This window comes from Oryctolagus cuniculus, chromosome 21 (assembly GCF_964237555.1).
Source record: "Oryctolagus cuniculus chromosome 21, mOryCun1.1, whole genome shotgun sequence".
In the NCBI taxonomy this organism is placed as follows: Eukaryota; Metazoa; Chordata; class Mammalia; order Lagomorpha; family Leporidae; genus Oryctolagus; species Oryctolagus cuniculus.
Window position 1 is genome coordinate 16,396,706 of NC_091452.1, and position 8,636 is coordinate 16,405,341.

General features: G+C 48.6%; 1 long non-coding RNA gene across 1 annotated transcript; it reads left to right on the forward strand.

Annotated features, from left to right (window-relative positions):
- Nucleotides 1-299: 299 nt before the first annotated feature.
- On the forward strand, nt 300-7,052 carry LOC138847409 (uncharacterized). Its single transcript, XR_011385205.1, has 2 exons — nt 300-1,592; nt 5,122-7,052. It is a non-coding gene; the product is annotated as an uncharacterized lncRNA (long non-coding RNA).
- The last annotated feature ends 1,584 nt before the right edge of the window (nt 7,053-8,636 follow it).

Consider the following 8,636-nt stretch of genomic DNA (forward strand, 5'->3'; position numbering starts at 1 on the left):
TGAAGCGCTTGCCGGTGCCTCCAAGGTAGCTCGGTTCCGGATCGGGGAGAGCCCTAGTCCTCCCTCTCGGGTCCCCGCTATCCAGAATTTAGGAGGTCCCCGATCTCCTGGGGTCGGGAGGGAGGTGGCCCCAGCACCCCTAAATCCCCACCCTCTCCAAGGGGCCAGAGTCCCTCCGTGTCCCCAGTCGGAGAGAGAAACCCGCCCTCGGAGTCCCCGGTTTCTTCCGGACCCAATTTAAAGTCCCTCTACTGCAGAGGTCCTCAACCCACTTCCTGTGCCCCTTATCCCATTTAGAGACCCCCCTCAGTGCTACTGAGTGGGGCGCCTCCAGCAGCTCCCCAGTAGAAACCGCATCGGTCTTCCCAGCCCTTCCTCACAGCCCTTGTTGGCCAGAGGGAGAACACCCCACCACCATCCCAGGACTCCCCCAAGTCCCTTCAGCTGCGGACCCTGTGGTCTGTTGAGACCCCCCCCCCCCACACACACACCCGGTCCCAAGCCTGGGTTCCGGCTCTGGCGACACCTCCGCCCCAGACGTGAGGAGTCCCCCAGCCTCTCCCCTCGCCGGCTCACTCCTCTCGGCCCGGTGCAGCCTCCTCCCTGTCTGAATTGGGGGAACACGCTCCGGACGCTCCCCGCCCTCTCCCCACCGAGGCTGGGGGCCAAGTCAGCGCCTCTTCGAGCCTCGCGTCGCCAGGTTGGGACCCTGGTGGCGCAGTGTGCGCCGTCCCCCGCGAATGACCCCTCTTTTGCAAACTGCAGCTCCATCCCGTTCAAGCGGAAAGAACCTCAGCTACCTGCCCAGCTGCCTCTGGAGTTTCTTCCCTTGGTCCGTGTCACTCAAACAAAATGCCTTCCTCCCCACCCCAGTCTGCTGGGTCTCTGGGATCCCCAGTAGTTTCGCCCCAGGCTCCTGGGAGCCACCTCACCCACCCTAGAAACTCCCTCTTGCTAGCCTGGGAATCGCCGTGAGAAAGTCGGATCAAGGTCTCCTTGGGAGTCAGAGGCCCCTCTCGGAACCCCTCCCTCTCCGGAGCCCTGCTACGGACTCCTGAACTCCCCGGCTGACACGTTAAGAAAACATCAAAGCAGGCAGTGCAGGCAGCTAACAACCTCCCTCCTCCACCCATCTGCTGGGGGTCTGAAAGCCGCACAAGCCCCTCCCTCCCACCTCACCTGCCTACCTTCCATCCACCCAGTGGGACCAGTGAGACAAGCCTTCTGCTACTACTACCCACCTTCAGGTCCACCTGGTGCGTGCAGCAGCTCTGGGCGCAGAACCCTGACCCCCGGGGAGGGTGCCCATCCTCCACCTTTCGGCACACTTTCCTTCCCCCAACCCCACCACCACCACTCTCGGAAGAACAGGAGAGACTTACCTTAAGGGTTTCCCTGGGGACCTCCTGGGCTGGCTCAGCAGGTAGATCCTGCCACCCCTGGCGCATAACACTAGGAACAAACTTGCTCTTTCCTGTTTGTGTTCTCCTACTCTGGCCAAACAGTTTCTTAGCACCCCCCTGGGATTCCCTAGGGATCCCGGATAGCCTGCTGAGCACTTCTCACCATCTCGACACAGGCTGGAACGTAAGGTGTGTCCTGGGAGAGACACGGACAGCCCCCGGTGTTAGGGAACTGACTTTGGGATCCTTGTGTATAAGAAGGGGTCAGTGGTGGGGTGCCGGGAATGGGGGGGGGGTCCCAAACATCTGTAAGCATTTCTTTATGTGCTGGTGCTATTGGGCAGGTAGGTAGCTTAGAGGATAAGAACCGGTAAGGATCATTTGTTTAGACCAACCAAGAGTGTAAAAAGTCACTTGCAATAGGATCCATTTATTAGCATCCCCATCCAGCAACTTAGGAGAAGGAAGCATCTACTGTCCTGGTTGGGAGTTCAGTAATATGGGGTGGGCTTAGCGAAGTTCCCTCCCACTGCGGGTTCATCTCAGCCTTGCAGCCTCAGCTGCGTAGGGGCAACAAGTCCTCCTCAGGGTAGCCCTCCCAGGACATGCAGCTATAAATGCATGATCCTCATAGAAAATTGAGGATCTCGGTGGCATTAAGAAAAAACGATTTTTAGAGAATCCAGCCCAGATTCCAGAATTAGGAGATTAGAGGGCATGGTTCCAGCGTCTTCTCTCTATTACTATACACACCCTGCATCACTCAGAGAATAAAAGAGTAATTTGCTTTATAGTTTTTTTTTTTTCCTTAAATTCTCCCAAGAACGACAGTGGACAAATGCCATTACGCTCAAGCACTGGGATGCAGTGTGGCACCAATACTGATTGAACACCTTCTACATACTAGAAACAGTCCTAGGTGCTGGACTCCCAGCATCTACTTTTGTGAAGCTTGATTTCGAGGAACGGGAGCCAGACAAATGAATCCACAGAGTGTTCCGTTAGCTGTAAGTGCTATGGCGAAGGATGGGCTGTACAGAGGCTAACGTGCATTTTACGTCAGGAAGTTTCTGATTAGCAGGAGGGCGTCTCAGCAAAGGCTTGAAGCAGATGAGTGCATGAATCTACTGTGTTATCTAGAACTCTCATATAAGCAGAATGCCTGCGTCTCCTGAATGCAATGATACCTGATACTTACAACTTGACCTCCACTACTCTGAAATAGGGGTTCCCAAGCCTTACTGTGCATAAAGATCACCCGGTGATTTCCAGTAGGCTGAAGGTGGATTGGCGCTCTGAAAACTGTTTTTAGAATGAGCGTCCCTATCAGGGGGTGCTGACAACTGAGGCTTTCCTTGGAGCACTCTTGGAGAAACACAACCCTAAAAATACTGAAGAGCTTTAGACAATGACAACAACAACAAAACCAGAGAGAACTTAGTACATTTGGTTTTAGTGTTGAGAGCAAAGCCCTGAATGACCTGAACATCCCATTTCTTGTTCGTACAAGAGGAGAAGTTTATTGTAAGCTGATTAGGAGCCATTCACTTATAACCGGTCCATTTACAACCTTCTCTCACTGAAAAAAATAGTCTATTTGTAGAGTAGGTTCATAGAAAAATGGATTAGAAGGTACAGAGATTTCCCATATACTGCCTACCTCTACACATTCATAGCCCCCCCCCCCCCAATATCAACATCCCCCAACCAGCTATGGTACATTTGTTATGATTGTTAAACCTACACTGACACATGGTTATCACTCCAAGTCCATAGTTTACATTAGAGTTCACTTCTGGTGTTGTCCATTCTGTGGGTTTGGAAAACATAATGACATGCACCCATCTTTATAGAAGCATATATGGTCTCTTTTCTCTGCTCTAAAAGTCCTTTAAGCTCTACCCACTCATCTCTTTCACCCCCCTAGCCACTGGGGAAGCATTGATCATTTTATGGCTTCTGTACGTTTGGCCTCGTTAGAATGTCATACAGTTGGAGTCATGTGGTGACTTTTCACATTGGCTTCTTTCACTGGCATTTGCATTGCCTTCATGTCTTTTTTCTTAAAAAAAAAAAAAAAAAAAAAAAAAGCGGCTCCGCGGCTCACTAGGCTAATCCTCCGCCTTGTGGCTCCGGCACACCGGGTTCTAGTCCTGGTCGGAGCGCCGGATTCTGTCCCGGTTGCCCCTCTTCCAGGCCAGCTCTCTGCTGTGGCCAGGGAGTGCAGTGGAGGATGGCCCAAGTACTTGGGCCCTGCACCCCATGGGAGACCAGGAGAAGTACCTGGCTCCTGCCATCGGATCGGCGCGGTGCACTGGTTGCAGCGCGCCGGCCACGGCGGCCATTGGAGGGTGAACCAACGGCAAAGGAAGACCTTTCTCTCTGTCTCTCTCTCACTGTCCACTCCTGCCTGTCAAAAAAATAAATAAATAAATGAATAAATTAAAAAAAAAAAAGATTAGCCGGCGCCATGGCTCACTAGGCTAATCCTCTGCCTGCGGCGCTGGCACACCGGGTTCTAGTCCCGGTTGGGGCGCCGGATTCTGTCCCAGTTGCCCCTCTTCCAGGCCAGCTCTCTGCTGTGGCCAGGGAGTGCAGTGGAGGATGGCCCAAGTACTTGGGCCCTGCACCCCATGGGAGACCAGGATAAGTACCTGGCTCCTGCCATCGGATCAGCGCGGTGTGCCGGCCGCAGCGCGCAGGCCGGGGCAGCCATTGGAGGGTGAACCAACGGCAAAGGAAGACCTTTCTCTCTATCTCTCTCTCTCACTGTCCACTCTGCCTGTCAAAAAATTAAAAATAAAAGATTTATTTATTTATTTAAAAGAGTTATAGAGAGAGAGGTTGAGATTCCATGCACTGGTCATTCCCCAAATGGCCCCAGTGGCTGGCTGGGGCTGGGCCAAGTTTAAGCCAGGATCCTGGAACTTCTTCTGGTCTCCCAGGTGGGTGCAGGGGCCCAAGCACTCTGTCACTTTCCCAGGCACATTAGCAGGGAGCTGGATCAGAAGTGGAACAACTGGGACTCGAACTGGCACCCATATGGGATTCTAGCATCACAGGTGGAGGCTTAACCTGCTGTGCCACAGCGCCGGCCCCACCTTCATGCTTTTCATGGCTTCAGAAGTCATTTCTTTTTAGTGTTGAGTAATAGTCCACTTTCTGAGTGAATGCAGTTTATCCACTCACCTACCGTAGGACAAAGTTGGCGGTTTTCATGTTTTGGCAAATAAGAATAAAGCTGCACCTCTGCGCAAGTCCTTGTGTGAGCATAAGTCTTCAACCCTACAGTGTGCTTGCCCTAATTTTTTTCTATATGTTTTCTTTCTCTTAAATTTCTGGACTCAATTAAGAGGCCATAAAATGGGATAGTGATAATGAGAGCCCTGGGTTGAAAGTCAAAAACTCCACAGGTTGGTGCTGGGACCACCAGCGTTTCTGAGTGGGTGGACTGAGGGGTGCCTTCCTCAGCTGGCTGAGCTCCGTTGACTTTCAGAGTTGCCGCCATGAGGGATCATGTACCTGAATGCACCTGAAAAACTCTGAAGCCTGATGGAGCATCACAGAGCGCTGTGCATTCCTTAATCCAGTTAGTTTGGTCCAGCTCAAATTCAGTTACCCTCCCGACTGTGTTGTAGGAGCAAAAGGACAGCTACATGGATCAATAGACTAGTCCAGAAATAAACCCTCACATTTACTTGATTGATTTTTTTGACAGTGGTACCAAGACTATAGGAAAGAATGATCTCTTCAAAAATGGTGCTGGGACAACTAGATGTTGAAATGCACAAGACTGAAGCTCACATCGTATACAAAAACGTACTTAAAATGGATCAAAGACCTTCATGTAAGAACTAAAACTATAGAAAGAAAGATGGGCTGCTTGGACATCATCAAAATTTAAAACTTTTGTGCTTCAAAGAAAGTTAAATGACAATCCATAAAGGTAGGGACTTGTATCTGCATTATATGATGAAGTCATACAACTCAATAAAAAAAAAAAAGGATAATTCTATTAACATTGATCAAAACAACTTAATAGACATTTCTCCAAAGGGGATGTATAAATGGCCAATAAGCACATAAAAACTTATATGACATCATCAGCCATCAGGGAAATGCAAATCACAACTACAATGAGATACCCTTCACACCTCCAAGAATGGCTATAATCAAAAGGATAGATAATTACTGGTGTAGGTAAGGATGCAGAGAAATTAGAGCCTTCACACATTCCTGGTGGGAATGTAAAATGCTGCAATACTATGGGAAACAGCCTGCAGTTCCTCAGGAAGTTAAACGAAGAGTTCCCACATGATCCAGGATTCTACTCCTAGACATGGATCTCGGAGAGACGGAAACAGATCTCCGTGCCAAAGCTTGCACAGGAAAGGACACAGCAGAGTTACTCGTAATAGCCAAAAACTGGAAACAAGCCCAATGTCCATAGCTCCATACACTGGAATATTATTTGACCACAAAAAGGAGTGTAGTACTGGGACTGATGTTGTGGCGCAGTGAGTTAAGCCACCACCTTAGATACCAGAATCCCCTGTTGGAATACCAGTTCAAGTCCCAGCTGCTCTGCTTCCAATCCAGCTCCCTGCCAATGCGCCTGGGAAGGCAGTGGAAGATGGCCCAAGTGCTTGGGCCCCTGCGCCCACATGGGAGACCCAGATGGAGTTCCTGGTTCCTGGCTTCAGCTTGGTCCACCTTTGGCTGTTGCAGACATTTGGAGAGTGAACCAGTGATCCAAGATATCTCTCTCTCTCCCATCACTCTGCCTTTAAAATAAATAAATAATAAAATTTTTAAAAGGAGTGCAGTACTGATACATGCAACACCACAGAAGAACTGTGAAAACATTATGTCAAGTCAAAGAAACCAGAAATAAAAGGTCTCATATTTTTATTCCATTTGTATAAGATGTCCTCTGTAGGCAAATCTACGAAAACAGAAAATAATCTGATGGTTGCCTAGAACTTGGAGAGTGGGGAGGAAATGTGGGGAGAAGTGGGGAGTGATTGCTACTGAGCACAGCTTTCTTTTTAAAATCTATTTTGTAAATGTTTATTTATTTTTCTCTACTTTAAAGGCAGAGAGACAGAGAGAGAGATTTTCCATCTATCTACTGGTTCACTCCCAAATTCCTACAAGCGCCAGGGCTGAGCCAGGCCAAACACAGGAGTCTGGATCCCAATCTGGGTCCACCGTGTAGGTGGCAGGAATCCAAGTACTTGAGCCCTTACCTGCTGCTTCCTAGGGTATGCATTAGCAAGAAGCTGGCTCCAAAATAGCACTAGGGGGGCTGGCGCTGTGGCGCAGTGGGTAAATCCTCTGCCTATGGTGCCAGCATCCCATATGGGCGCCAGTTTGAGTCCAGGCTGCTCCACTTCTGATCCAGCTCTCTGCTATGGCCTGGGAAAGCAGTAGAAGATGGCCCAAGTGCTTGGGCCCCTGCGTCCACATGGGAGACCCGGAAGAAGCTCCTGGCTCCTGGCTTTGGATTGGTCCAGCTCCAGCCATTGCGGCTATGTGGGGAGTGAACCAGCGGATGGAAGACCTTTGTCTCTATATCTCCCTCTCACTGTTTATAACTCTACCTCTCAAATAAATAATAAATAAAATATCTTTAAAAAAAAAAACAAAGTAGCAGCAGGACTTGAACCAAGCACTCTGTTAGGGATGGATATGTCTCAAAAGGTGACTCAATTGCTGTACCACACACCCCCATCTCAGTCTTCATTTTAGACTGATTAAAATGTTCTAAAATTGATTATATAGTGACACAATTCTATGAATATACTATAAAAATCACATTATATATTTTAAGTGGTAAGTTGCATGGTATGTGAATTATATCTCAATAAAGCTGTTACCAAATATATATAATAAATGCAATTTTTAAAGATTTGTCATTGTCCCCCAAATGAATTTGCCATCTTCTTTCCTATAGCACTTTGCTTTTTATCTTTATTACTATTATATAGAAATTATAAAGCACTTTCCATATATCAGACAGCCTGCTACACACTTTTCAGGGGTTTTCCCACTTCATTCTCCCAGAACTTCTACAAGGTGAGATATGTTTTGTCTTTATTTTACTGACCAGGAAAACAGGTGTCAGAGAAATTAATGAATTCATCTAAAGTCATGTAGTAAATGATAAAGTACTAGCCAAGATGGATTGAGCAATTACTCTATGCTAGGCCTGCTCAGGACTGTATCTTACTCTAAGCATTTCATAGTTGCTTATTAAGGTGTTGCCCAGGAACCGAAGCTGTGCTATGGTTGAATGAGATGGAAAATGAGACAGATAACTATCCCTGCTCTCACAGACCTCACAATCTAGGGACAAGAATTTTTTAAAAAGATTTTTATTTACTTGAAAGGCAGAATTATAGAGCGAGCGAGAGCAAGAGATCTTCCATTTGCTGGTTCCCTCCCCAAATGCCTGCAATAGCCAGGTGTGGGCCAGGCCAAAGTCAGGAGCCCAGAAATCCATCTAGGTCTCCCATGTGGGTGGCAGGGGCCCATACACTTGGGCCATCATCTGCTGTTTTCCCAGGAACATTAGGAGGGAGCTGGGTCAGAAGTGGAGCAGCTGGGACTTGAACCGGAGCTCACTTAGGATGCTCATTGTAGGCGGCTGCTTAGTCCACTGAGCCAGAACACCGGCCCCATAGGGACAAGAATTTTATGTCCTTCTTTTTAACCAGGTCATTTTAATCACTATAATAATCATGTTAACATGCATATTTAGCCTAATGGTTAAGACACCCACGTCCCAGGGTGCCTCGGTTTAATTCCTGACTCCACCCCCTGCTCATGCAGACCCTGGATGGCCATGGTAATGGCTCAAGTAATTGGGTTCCCGACACTCATGTAGGAGACCAGGACTGAATTCCTGCCTCCCGGTTCTGGCCCTGGTCCAGCCCTGACCACTGTGAATACTTGGGGGAGTAAACCAGCAGATAGGAGCTCTGTCTTCAAAAAAAAAAAAAAAAAGACAAATAATTTTTTAAACAAAAGAGATGCCTGTCTTTCCCGTGAAAAAACTTCACACCTGCAGTCCGAGGTCGAGCAGCTAGCCTGTCCGAGACCCTCAGCTGCACCTGGCTCCGGCGTTCTGCTATCCTCTGTCTCCAGATCTCCCCCTGCCCTGGCAGGGAGGGAATTATACAAACTATTCTGCTTGCCCAGCTGAGAACACCCACAGTCTGTCCAGACCTG